Source organism: Dermacentor variabilis, chromosome 5 (genome assembly GCF_050947875.1).
Source record: "Dermacentor variabilis isolate Ectoservices chromosome 5, ASM5094787v1, whole genome shotgun sequence".
Classification (NCBI taxonomy): Eukaryota; Metazoa; Arthropoda; class Arachnida; order Ixodida; family Ixodidae; genus Dermacentor; species Dermacentor variabilis.
In genome coordinates, this window is record NC_134572.1 from 115,544,518 (window position 1) to 115,558,541 (window position 14,024).

Sequence of the window (14,024 nt, forward strand, 5' to 3'; positions counted from 1 at the left end):
GGTTGAATCGGTAGCGCATCGGACTGCCGTGCTGAGGGAACAGGGTTCGACGCCAACCGCAGGACCAACTTGGATCGTGTACATATGTGCCGCTCTTCAATTAACATCTTTCACGCCGACATTGGCCACTGTAGATGCGGGACTGGGTGGGTACCGCTGTTCAAGGAAACCCTTTGACGCCGACATAGAACACTGGCCGTGTGCCATACGGCCTGTACTGGTTGGTCTTCAGTGAACGTCTTTGACGCCAACTTGGGTAACTGAGTATGCACCACTGTACAATGACGAAACCGATCCTTTAAATTTCTTTGAAGCTCATTTCGACAATGGCAACACATTGGGGCGCTATATTGATCCAACGCTAAGCGCATTACTGTCCAGAGTCATCGTGGGATGGGTTCTGCCAAATTTATTTTCTTTTTAGAACAGCGAAACATCGACAAGACAAAAGGAAATGATCTACTCAGATTCGCCATAATGGCCTTAGTATCTCGGCACTTGATTGTTTATTTTTTGGTGCGAGCTGCCTGGGTCGTTTCCGAAAGCGAAGCAGAAAAAACTTGTTTTGTGCGAAATTTGCTGTGTTTGTCTGGCTGAGCTCTGGGTCGTGCAACCCGCATCGTGCAGGCGGCTCAGATTTGCGCCTCCGTCCGCATGGCGAAACGCCAAATGCGCCTGCGTTTAGCGGGGCACCGGACACGCTAAAACTGTCTAATAGCGTTGTTCGAAGTCGCAGGTTTAATCCGGCCGCGGCAGCCGCATTTCAACGGGGAGAAATTCAAAAACGCTAGTGCACTCAGATTCAGGTGAACATTAAACAATCCCAAGTGATCAAAACTAAAGCTGAGTACTCCACTGTCAGTACTCCAGATGTGCAATAACATTAATCGATTATTATTCCAAGTGGCCGGAAGTCTGTTCTGCCCACGAGGTGACTTCTGGCGCTATTATAACTTTTCTGTCTGCCGTTTTCAGCCGAGAGGGTTTTCCTCCATCCCTAGTAACGGACAATGGCCCACAATTTAAACCTCAGCAGTTTCAGAGCTTCCTTACAGAGCGAGCAATTAAACATCTGGGTTCATCTAACTATTATCCACAAGCTAATGGGCAGGTGGAACGGTTTAATAGGACATTCAAGGAACAAATTCAGCTGGCACAGCTTCAGCAGCGTCCATTGAAGAAAGCTATCACCCACTACTTTGGTACGACAGGGTTGTCTCCAGAAAGGCTTTTACATAGTCGGCAACCTCGCTCATCTATTGACATAACTGATCTTCAACTATATCCTTCGAACTCTATTTCCAGTCTCCATATTGCAAGAACTAGGGTGTTGCGTAGACAGCAGTACATGAAACAACATCTGGATGTAAAGAGGGGAGCTAAGTTTTCTTGTATACAGGTAGGAAATAGGGTAAGGGCGCGCATACCAGGAAAATATCCTAAATACAGAGGTCGTTTTACAGTACTGTCTAAGGTAGCGGATAACACATTTAAGTTGAATGATGGGAATATTTGGAAGGCTTCCAAATGAGTCCTTGTGCATGCGGAAAGAAATAGTAATGGTAATCAGAACACAGTCCCCTGTCAGTGCTTCTTTGTTACAGCAAAGCTCTCAGTTCTTTTCATATGATATTGCTACTTCGGTAGATATCCCTGTTCCAGCAATGAAATCATATTTAGCCGAAAGGCGAGATGATCAGGTATGTGTCTAAATTCCCATTGACGTTCCCAGTCAAAATGCTCTGCTAGCAGCGTCGACTACTGAGCGCTTCACAGGCTCTGAGGATTCTATTCAGGTACCAGTTCAACGTCCGGGTGTGGTACCCAGCCAAAATGAACTCCTTGTTTCGCTTGATAGGCGTGTAACTAAACCTATTGGTCCAGTGCAAATACCTTCACAACGAATCATTGATGTGCCCAGTCCCAGTATTTTTTTGTGAAACACATAGCGCTCGTGTCTGTGAGCCTTCCTGCCTTCATGCAGTCCTAGATAAGTCTTCGCTCCTACCTGTTCCTGAGGAGCGCGTCAGTAAATCTTCAGATTCGTTTTAATCTTGTTCTTCGCCCTCAGATTCGTGTGGCGGGCACTTCAGTAAACGTGGAAGTTCAAATGTAAAGTATTTGTCTCCGCTCCCAGTTTTACCTGATGGGTGTTTAAAACTGAGCAGGAAAGTTCAAAGGTAGCTTCGGAGCCATTGTTGGCACCTAGAGAGGGCGTTCAGCCTGAACTTCATTTACCGTAATTGGCTCGGCAGTCAAAAAGGCGGTGACAGAAACCATGCCACCTAAAAGATTTTCTTCCTTGATGCACACAAGTTCATGTGCTTATATTCTTCATTTATACATTAGATTTCCACGTTTTAAGTGACTGCGGACGTGTGTACGGATAAGTTTTGTTACTGTATATTGTGCAGTTCATAGGTGTGTTCATATCTTTCGTTACTACATTACTACATCGCATTTCCATTTCCATGTGTTTCCATTTCCATTACATGTGTATTTGCAATTACCGAGTGCTATACTTAGTATTACATTTTGTTTTGTTTTTTCTGAAAGTGGAGGGGAGAGAGTTGTAATTAAGTTTTAGAATTATATAATGACCTTTGAATGTAACTGTATAAGTACATTATCGCATTAAGAAATCCTTAAGCAATGTATAAGGATGTTTCTTCCCCTGACTACTTCTTTAAAAAAGAAAGTGGAGGGATGTCATATCGAGGTTTAGGTTTCCAAGCCGGCCTGCTTCGCCCTCAGGGGGCGCTGTTGTAGTTCCGCAGAGCAGTAAAGCTAGGGAAATGATGGAGCATGTTTTATTGGAACGTGAAGACGTCTGCCCAGCGATCGATTTAGGCACCACTGGCCTCCTTGAAGCCCTTGGGTTCAGCGAGAACAGGGGAAAAGTAAAGATGTCCGCAATAGAGATTAGTAAGAGGCGAGCGGAAGATTGGTGAAAGAAACGTAGGGAAACGACAAATAACGGAGACGTACAAGAGTAAAGTTCGCAATACGGGGTCAGAAAATTTCGTTGTGGGACTTCATAGTGGTTTTTTTTTTCTTTTTTAACCTGGGTAGGACATTAGGCAGTATAATAGCAAGAGCTTGGTGGCGCAACCCACCACCCCGTTCCAAAGGGGACGCTCATAACATCCCTTCATTCATCCATCCAGTGCCTATTTAAGTGGCTGCTCGCTCAACAAAAAGGTTCTTCGCCTCGGTGTCCGCCTGCGTCCGTGTTCTCTCTCCAAGCCGCCGTCTCGGCATGCCCGGCGTGGCGTTCATGGAGGTTACGCCGACATCACACTAATTAACCTTTTCGCAGGCTAAAAAGAATGGTGCACAACACCGCATCAAGCCCTGTCTTCCGTGTGTTACGCAGACGAACACAAGAGTGCACGCAACTGGCGTTTAACATCAATTCACTGTTCTAGTATGGCTGATGAGGCTAAACTTTTGCCGTAAAGATCACCGCCAATAATTGTCAATATACGCAAACAGCACAGGAAGTACAGAAAATAGTACAGAACAATAAAATCAGTTTAAGTTCAGCGCCCGACCTGTCGTTTCTTACTCACCCTCCTAAGCATTTATTTTCCCTTTGGCGCAACAATGCATTCAATTGGAGATCGCAGGGAAAGGCCTTCGTACTGCAGTGGACATAAAACAGGCTGATTATTATTATTATTATTATTATTATTATTATTATTATTATTATTATTATTATTATTATTATTATTATTATTATTATTATTATTATTATTATTATTATTATTATTATTATTATTATTCTACAGAGAGATTCGCTTATTTTGACTCGCACAGCGCGCATGGGATCCGCCTATTTTCTTTCTTAAAAACTGAAAAATTAATAGTATCAAGTGTTAAACTGATGAACTGAACCATCTTGACCATCAGGCGCGATCTCGGTTACAAATAGAGCATTAACAAAGCAGCCGTAAGCACGAAATCGCTTTCTTCTTTTTTCTTTTTTACAGATTTACAATACTGTTAATTAGGCTATTCTTTCATTTGTGAATTTAGTTCATGTAAATGAGCTACGAAAAGCTAATTGAACAACGGCATCATCACTATGATCACCCTTGTCATAGGTAAACAACATAGGGCAATTTTCAGCTACAAGTACCCGAGTTTACGTCAGCAAATATGCAAGATTCAGGACCACTGCGCAATTTCGTGGATCAGCTAAGGCGACAAAAGACCTGTCGATCGATCTTTAGAAAGATCAAGCAGACTTCGATCGACCCTCTACCGGGGCACTGCCGGACGAAACATGCTGGCTGAACAGTTAGTCGATCAGATGGAACGGAGTTCTTCACGGACTCCGCAAAGAAATCGTCGAGACCACGGGAGGAAAGCTGTGCCCTTCTTCACATCATGGCGTCGCCTTCAACCGAGACCCCGACGCCACCTATCACGGCGCAGCGTTCCTCGTCACATGGCTTCTCAAACACCACTCTTCAATCGAGGAAAGGAGCGTTCTGTATGTCCCCGACAACGACCGAAAGGCCAGAGGTTACATACTCAACCCGTCTGCACCCGTCGTCACTAACGCCAGCAGCAGTTCGTGTCATGCGCTCCTTAGACGTTCGCAAGATTTCATCCTATGACGCCCACAGCTTCAACGAAAGCTTCACACCATCGAAGGTTTAGAGGTTCGGTTTTCGCTGCAAAAGTGGTGCATCTACGACAGAGGTGACGAAAAGTTCACAGAACGAGCTTGACACGCTGTTGTGGCGGAACACAAGCACCGTCCATAGCGTCTCCAGCACGTTCTGCAGCCAATCCAGCGATTTGGTGAACGCTATACTGTGGCTTGCCAACTGCGATTCACTATCACGTGCCAAGTCGGGTTATGGTCACGAATGGATGTTCACTGGTGTTCAATCCGTCAAGTAAGTTACGGAAGCGTCACCGATATTAAGCTATCAGTTAAGATCTCAGAGCGAGGGAGATATTCTCAGAGATATATTTCTCAATATCTCAGGTACTTCGACACTAGCCGAAGAAGTGATCAGGAGCAAAATGTTGACTAAATTAGATGTGTAATCCTTTGCCTACTGTATTGTTTGCAGCGTTCGAGGTTAACACGATGCTGAAGTTTGTTGACATACATTGATACCGCGAGAAAGCCCTCGCATCTGCTCCCCGGAAGAAGGCCTCTCTCTCCAGAAACTGGAGTTTTCCCCGTTTTAAAATGACTCGGGGTTAAACTTCGCAAAAGCACTACCCCAGAATATCGTCCTTGAGTACATGGAGCTGACGAGTGACTCTCTAGGAATTATAGAAGTATTGTTACTGCGAGGTGCACAGGCGACAAACAAGACGCTGAAAAAGCATATTTAGGCACATGGCACACTGTTAACCAACGAACAAAAGTGTGGTTCGAACCTTCGCGCATTTCCACTGCTGTTTGATATAATGGGAGTGGAACACGTCCTGCCTGTATTTCTAGTGTGTTACCAGTGCGGTAATGTTCTGTCATATTTCGTGTCAGTCAATAAATGGGAAAATCTGAGTTTCCCAGCTAATCAGCTAACGGAGCTCATTAATTATTTCTCTTGTGAAAACGTTATCACGGAAGCAGCACGATTTACGGCTGAAACAGCACCTTTGTTCCATATCGGTATCACGAACATGTGCTCGCTATGGTGCGTTGCTGGGTTACTTCATTAGAGATAAGCGATCACGTTCCGCGATGCCCACGTTCTGCACTTTTCCTTCGTCTAGCGATCGCTATCTGGCTAATAGGGGAAAAAAAAATCGTTATTTCGTAAAATCGACGCGCGCTCGTTGAACTCTTTCGCCATCGAGTTATTCAGGAAAAGTTGGAATGCGTACTTGAGGAAGTTGACCCAAACTTGGCCAATGCTCTATAATTCGCAAAACTTAAAAAAAAATGTTATGATCTCGCTTTCCCGGAGGTTCTAAACAAATTTTTGAAGTACTAAAATAAGGAAACCACGGATTGCAAATGCTTTATATAAAAAATAATGTTAAAGAATTGTAAAATCACGCGACATCGAGATAAGAAGTTTAGAAACCAGCTTAATCGCGAGTTGAAATACGTCAAAATGAATTATTACGAAGATGTTTTCGGCAGAATAAGCAATGACCCAAGGAAAATTTGGGGCGAGGTTACAGGTTTTTTGGGTCATAAAACGCACAATGATATGGCCACTATAGAGACAAACACGGGTGTCCCCATTGGGTACCATGCAGCAACAGCAATGAACAATCATTTCGTGACTAGCTATGATTCCCACGATATCTGTGACGGAGGTAATTGCAGCGTTCCCAACACCTTTTCATTAAGCTTTGTCACATGTCACGAAATTGAAGAAATTGTTAACAAAATCAAGAACAATTGTGCTGCTACGAAGTAAAACCGGTACAGATAAAGTACGTAGCCGACGTAATATCCGTTCCACTTGCCCATATTAACAACCTATCTTTTATTACGGGCACTTTCGCAGATAAGTTAAGAATTGCTCGCTTATGTCCTATCTTTAAAGGAAGCAACCAAAAGCAAATGTCCAATTATCGTCCAATATCAGTTCTGCCTGTTTTGTAAAAGTATATGAAAGCGCAATTAACGTCCGGCTGCAGAACTTTTTTTTATAAGTATAATGTTATAAATTATGTCCAATGTGGGTTTCAAAAAAACAAATCTGCCAAGCTAGCATAACTTAAAGGATAATAATAGATAACTCCGAGAAAAAACATTTCACATAGGTGGCCAACATAGGTGGCCAACCGAAGTTGGGGATCGATGTGGTTACTGACCACCTTATATACCCGCCACGCCGACACGAAACTCCTGCACAAAGGTAGTGCTGCCGAACTGCCAAAATTATTTGTCGAGAGCACCTTGCTACCGACATTATGCCCCAAAAATTATCGTCATTGTCGGAGGAGCAGTTTTTACAGCGAAGCTTACTGAAGCGATCCTGCAATGCAGACAGACAAGTCACAGGAGGCACGACCACTTATCACCCACAGACGAATGGCGCTACCGAGCGACTGAATAAGATAATCGCCTACACGTTAGTATTGCGATTGACGTCGAACAAAACACATTGGATGCCATCCTGCTTAAGGCACTCGTAAAAATCTCGAAGGTGACGTCCTGGGACTTGCAACGTGTCCGATAAACATCACGTGCAAGTGTCGTCTTCTGAGGTGCTACTTAAAGGCTACTAAAGAAAAAAAATTAGACGATTGCCATCCTTGTACCTTTCCCAAGATTGTTTCAATAGTACATATTCATTCATAACCAATCTAGTCAAAGTTAAATTGCTTTGCAATTTGTCTTTAATGAATATTCGTCGGTAGAAAGAGAAGTTGCAAACCAAACCATGCATCTTGTAAAATCTTGTATAAGCATCTCCCAAAGTGATCAGTTCATACTGCAGCATCTGCGCCTGAAGCCAGGAACTGAGCTCGAAGACCGATGCCCGTAACGACACGAACATTGTCTTTAGAGCCTATTTCAATGCTTTAATGCCACTAAATTGACAGAGCGTAGTACGAACGCGAAGCAGCTCTCTTATCGCCTCTGCCAACTCTGTGTGATCAATGCGCAGACTCAATGAGCCATGCACGCTTGTCTTTGGAGTACTACGATCACGGAAAAAGAATTGCAATATCACTATAGCTGCAGCATTAGAGAGCTCAGCATGAGTATTACGCGGCATCCCTGTCCGTCTGACTTTTGCTGCGGTCGCAAGGATTGTCGATAATTACGAGCAGCAAAGCGAAAACATCGCTCAGCTGGCTTCTATTCGCGCCGCTCAGACGCTGTTCACGGGACTGTCATCGAGGCCAGCTACCAAGCAGTCTGCAATCGCAGGTCTCAGCAAAGGGAACAGGCTGGCTAATTGAAATGTTGGAATCTTTGTGATGCCCAGCGCTACCTTTTAGTCACAACAATTCGTGTAAGTTAGAATGCAGTGGCAGTTATTGACTAGCGCTTGCTCAGCTGGTTTCAACATCTTGAGGAATGTCGAGCAATCCAAATAAATTTTAAGCCCACAGATACGGTAAGAGACCACATTTTTTAGTTTAAGTTTAATCGGGAAGCTTGTCTGGCGAGCATAAATTTGAACATGATGCACTACGGTGCGCTTACATGTCTCCTCCATTATACACTAACTAATGAACTAACCTGGGTATCCGCCTCTGTAACCCAGTGGTTATGGCGTTCCGGTACTGGGCTATTTGAAGCATACTCCGGCAGGCTCACTTTTATGGAGGGCAAAATGTAAAAACGCTCGTGTACGTTAGGTTTAGGTGCTCCTCAACGAACCGCAGCTGGACAAAATTATTCCGGTGTCCTCGACTATATGCCTCATAATGAAATCGTGCTTTTCACACGTAGGATCCTGAATCTAATAACTCATTTAACCAACCTGGGTAAGAGCTCACAGCCTGCTTGATTCCAGGGGCCGCTTAGATTAGTCGCCTGCCGCCCCCTGCCCCTGTGCCGTGTAGACAACCGGAGTTGAAAGTCCGCCGTAACGCACTTGCGATAGTAGTAATCGGAAAAAGCAGTTTCATTGCGATAGCAATTTTATTGGCATTGCAGCAATATTTGTTCTGTCGTCGTCGCCGTGATGTTACGTATAAAGTCCAAATGCGATAACAGCATCACCGCACACCGTATGCTGTATGTGCGAGTGAAGGTGTGCGCGGGGAGCCGACGATCGCGGCTCAATCTCGCGCGCGCAAAGGAGGAAAGCGGAGAGGAAGCGCGCCGTGTTGCGTCGCGCGCGAGCCACCCGAGTGGAGGGGAGGGACGGGGCGAGGGCGTTGTGCTCTGGCAGCACCTGCGTATTGCGCAGTAGGGCCATATCTTGAAAGCGATCTGCGTTGGGGGCAGAGTCTACGTGCGCCGACGACTCATACCTTTGTGCGTGCTGTGTTCTCGCCGCTCAGTTTGCGTTGAAGCGATAGACGGCACGAAGGTCACTTCGCTCGCGGCTGCTGCCGCGCTTCCTCATGCCAGCGTTTTGCCAGCGAGTGTCCGCGGTCATCGACTGTGATGTGTTCATGTATGCCTGTGCGCGCTGAGACCATGCTTGTTAATTTAGTTAATAGGCAAATGTTTATGACAAGTTTATATGGACGATAAAACAACTATCCTTACTTCGTATACCTGCCTACTAATTTGCTATCGCATTCGATGCTTCACCTTTCGGGCGAAACTGACTTTTTCAGTAGCAAGTCACGATCTCGAGCCAACAAAATTAATGGGTATCTTAAGGCACAGGCGTATAGCTCTTCACCTGTAAAACTCTACATTATTTATTTTCAATTAAAAACACACATGCACAAACAGAGAGAGAGAGAGAGAGAGAGAGAGAAGTACACACAAAGTTTTGCATGTGTGCGCGCTCACTGCGAATGAGGAAAGAAGCTGTCGATTACCCGTCTTTTTTTCTTCGGCAACGTAGCGCTATTGAGCAAGATTTTTTTCTTGATTATGGAACATCTCCATCGGATCAACACTAAACGAAGGACAAAGATAAAGAACATTCAATTGTGCTCTGTGAGATGGTGAGTGTTATCTTTCATCGGCTGTCATATCTCGCGTAGATGAACGTGTGGCCACACCGGCTGAGCGCAGCCATTGTTTGTGGTTGCTGAAATGAGCAAGATAGAACTGTACACGAATCTTCCTTACACATCTGCACATTGTTTCCTTCGTACTCATACTTTCACCCTACATCTCATGGAGGCCACGTAGTGCGGTAAGTGCTGCTAAATGTATGAACATTCATCCTTCACCATCTTATCCTTTATGGAAGTATGCGTGCATATTTGAGTGCCAATATATGGGGCATGTAAGCATAAAGTGAAACGATGATCACTGAGATATTGCAAAGTAAGGAGAAATAAACAGCTGGTACACAGATGAATGCATGAATGGCATACAGCCATATTTTTCTATAGACGGGATGAAGTCTCATGCGCGACGCCCACACCTGACGGCGTTCAAAATTAAAATCTGTTGGTTCCTTGTGTTTAGGCAATCGGAAGGGACTCTTTTATTTAAAAAAATATCGTGCAATAGAATGAACAATGAAGTATTGTAAAAGGATTACTTGAGGAGTCAAACGGAAGTGGGCTCATTCTCAAAGTACATTGTTTGCATCAGTTCAACGGGAGGGCGGGCCTGTTTTCAGCTATGACTAGGCCGTGCGCGGGTTATAACTAGCGGCAGCACCATGCGATGCTTAGGGAATGAGGTCCTTGGAATTTATTGCTGTGGGCCCCATATCGTTCAAAATGGCTATTGCTGTATTGGTGCCCTAGCGCCGGAAACCTCCGTTAAATTTGGTGAGGTTGTCAGTTACTAATCACGGAAACACATTGGTTTAAAAATTTTGCGAAAAATTCTAGGTGGGCGCACCCAAGCTCATGTTGTTGGTTATAATATGAAGCAAGTCCTGCTATTTCTTGTATTTAAGTGACTAAATTTTTATTCAAGAATAATTACCAAATTCTGAAACATTAACCTCAAAACAGGATTTCCAAAAACAAAGATGCAAAGCCTTCTAGGAAACATTCGATTCAGGAAATTCTATCGTCCTGCTTATTCCGTAATCTATTTCTCAGCGTCTCTAAAGAAAAGCCCGTAAATTATGAAAAAAAGAAATATGTGTGACGTGCCCGTTTGCGGGCCGCGATTGTAGTGCTCTCAAACGTGTCGCGTATGAATGGACAGCGCACCTTGCCTGGTGTGGCGCCATGTGAAAAAGGGATAGGGCAACGACATAGAGGTTGGCGTTGGTATTTACGCCAGTTGTGTGCTCCCCTCTCGGTGGTTCATGATAGCGATAAGCAGACCAGACAGAAGTCGAATTTGCATTAGATAATATGACTTGTTGTAAACGAATGAACAGATATACATACCCTTTTAATATTTTCGTTGTTTCTTTTTCTGTGTATAAACAAGAGTCCGTCATAGTGCGGTTATAGTAACAACCAGGTTTTAGTAAACTACGCGGAAACCAGAAAGAGGGTTGCTATAGCTGGAATTTCACAGTAGAGCGACTCTCTAGCTTCAAAAAAATTGCTTTCGCCTTTCTCAACAACAGTGTTTATGCACCCCTCAACAGAAGGCAAAAACGTAGGAGCGTCAATAACGCTGATATAAACAATTTGGTTAACAAGTAGGCCAGGGGTAATATTCGAACTTTGAATGTAAGTCGAATAATTTCCGTCATTCGACTCGTATTCCATTCGAAGATTCACTATTGGAAGTTGTTGAATATTCGTTTCTAATCCACTATAAGAGACAACGTCACTTCCTGTAGTCCACAGGGTGAAATACCGATACAAGTAATGAATGCTTCTGATGATTGTGCTGTATGGGAACCGAGCTTGGTGCGCAGCTGGTCCCAGTCTCCGAGCAAACATATGAAGTAGCTAAGCTGTGTTCAATAATTATCATAATTTCGATAAGGACACCTCTTCTGACACCCTGCCTTTTTTTCTTTAGCTATAGGTGAAGCAATTCGTTGTCAGAACAACCTCACAATATTTTATTTACCGTTTTAAAACGATTTACAGTGCTTTTATAGCTCCTTCTACGAGCGCGTGCTGGTGGGCGAGTTGGTTATGCATGATTACAAAGAAGGCGCCAAATAAAACAACAGACGAAGGAAGGGGACACGCCTACGTGTCTCGTGTCTCCTTCCTTTGTCTGTTGGTTTATTTGGCGCCTTCTTTGTAATCCTTCTACGAAAATAAATTCGTGGGGACCTGTCTTCTGTGTCACGTTGCGTCAAATAAGATCACATTTATCTTGTTTCTCATTTACAAGTTCACGAGCTTTCTGGAAGTCTATTTACGAACAAACTTACACATATCTAATAACGTAAGTAAGCGGCTGGTTTTATTACTGATAGGACTCCACAGAACCTCTATACTGTCTTTCGTTGGGAAGTTCGAAGATATTCGGTATCCGATTTGATATTCGAAGATCGTTTTTCTCGAACATCCGTATTCGGTTCGATTTCGAACTTGCGCTAATAAAACACCCCAGTAATTCAGGTCTTCAATGGGACCTGCAACAGTGGCACTCCAGAACAGGCCCCGAAAGCAGGTGACGCGAAGGTTCGCCAGAATTCCGTCTGAAGCTTAGTGACGCAACGGTCATGCAGACGTATGCAGCAGGTACTTTAGCCCGCTGATCCCTTCGAGGAGGCATGTATTGAAAATAGAGATAGTAACATCGGTCATCGATGTTTAGTATTACAAATTGATCTGGTTTTGCTGCGCATTATGTTTTTTTTTTCTGTCACAGAAATATTAAGCATTCAATTGGGACCAGCCCCGCTGGTTATTGTTGTGTGCGCGCGAAACCAAGCACGCGTGTTATCGCGTGCTGTCTGCGCATGCTCTCTGCCCGGCTATCTCTTATCGGGTAGCCCGTGCTGGTTTTAAAAGACCGCTCGCACGGGCCCACCGCGCGCAGTATGTAACCTGTTGGCTGCCTGCCAAGTAACAGGAATAAACGTTCTTTCGACGCTACGTCTACGCCGCCCAGTTCTTGGATGCCAGACATGACATATTGGCGACGAGGATGGGATGACCGCCGTACGGAATTCGCAGTGTGAAGAACCTGGCCTTTGTGTAAAAGCTTCCCGCCACGAAGATTTCCCTGCGGTGAAATTCCTGAAACTGGCATCACGGCAGCCGAAACTTCCAAGTGAGTCATGAGTCACATCGGCCACATTGAACCTTTCGACGAGACCACGAGTGACTGGCGCTCGTACGAGGAAAGGTTGAAAGCCTATCTTTTGGTCAACGATGTTCCAGTAGCAAAGAAGGTTCCTGCGTTCCTGAGTCTCATCGGCGCGAAGACCTACGCGCTGCTCAATTCGCTGACGGCACCGGACGCACCGTCGTCACGAGAGTTTGACAGTCTCCTGAAACTCCTGAGCGATCACCTGGCACCGCAGTCGTCTGTCATCGCAGAGCGTGCTAAATTTTACAAGCGGTCACAGCGAAGCGGTGAGTCCATTACCGAATTTGTCGCGGAACTTCGAAGGCTGGTGCAGAGTAAAGCCCCTTCATCCACGCGCCACCGCCGCTTTCTTAAGTAGCGACAACCTTTGTTGTGCGCCGCCTTTTCCCCTCACACCAAATCCGGTTCCGGTATTTCCGCTTCCGGCATTTCCGGTTTAAAAATTTCCGGTTCCGGCGTTTCCGCTTCCTGGAGTTGCGCTGCGGGAATTTCCACGTTGACTGCTGTTGGACGATGGTGAGACGCTCGCGCGTGCTTAGCAGAGCTGTGGCAGTCACCATAAGAAGAATGCAAAGGGGACAAGCTGTGTATTCCGCTGAAGTAGTAGTTCGCGGTCGCTGTTTTCCAAATGCACGAAAAACGGCAGTGGTCTCCAAGCGCCTAGGCACTACATTCCACTGTACGTTGTCGCTCGTGCCACAACCCGTCGCAGGTTGACGCGAAGCAGCGAACACGAGTAGATCGCTGATTACGGTAGGCGGTGGTTCTTGGATGGAATCGCATTCACAGTTTCAACCGCAGCTCGTGCAATTAAAGCGTTTCCAGCGACGCGAAAGTAAACAACGCTAAATAACAAAGCGTCACTTCCACTCGGAACAGGAAGCTGCAGCTACGTATGTTCCGCTTGCCGCCGGAAGCTAAGGGGGTGAGTGGGCAAGGGGCGTGGAGGAGGAGGGCAGGTTGGCGGTACTTAACCTGGTCGGCGGAAACGTGTATGGAGGGGCTTTAGTGCAGAGTTGCGAATTTGGAAGTTTCTTGGATGAAGCGCTCCGGGACTGTTTCGTTTGCGGCCTGCTCCGCGAGGACATTCAGCGTGTGTTGTTCACGGAAGACAAAAAGCTAACCTTCCAAAAGGCCGTAGATAGAGCTCTTGCCATGGAAACTGCAACGATTAGCGCGGCGTTCACGCATAACAGCGCATCCCCGGCGTACGAAGTGAATAAGGTTCGAGGCGAAAAGCAGTCTGTGATGT

The 14,024-nt window shown here is 45.3% G+C and overlaps 1 protein-coding gene across 1 annotated transcript in view; it reads left to right on the plus strand.

The window, feature by feature from the left end:
• Positions 1 to 9,681: 9,681 nt before the first annotated feature.
• The window catches only part of LOC142583078 (uncharacterized), a 34,042-nt gene continuing 29,699 nt past the window's right edge, over positions 9,682 to 14,024 (plus strand). Inside the window, exon 1 of the mRNA XM_075693368.1 lies at positions 9,682 to 9,767. The gene's annotated coding sequence lies outside the window, so the exon portion shown is untranslated. The remainder of the gene's footprint in view (positions 9,768 to 14,024) is intronic.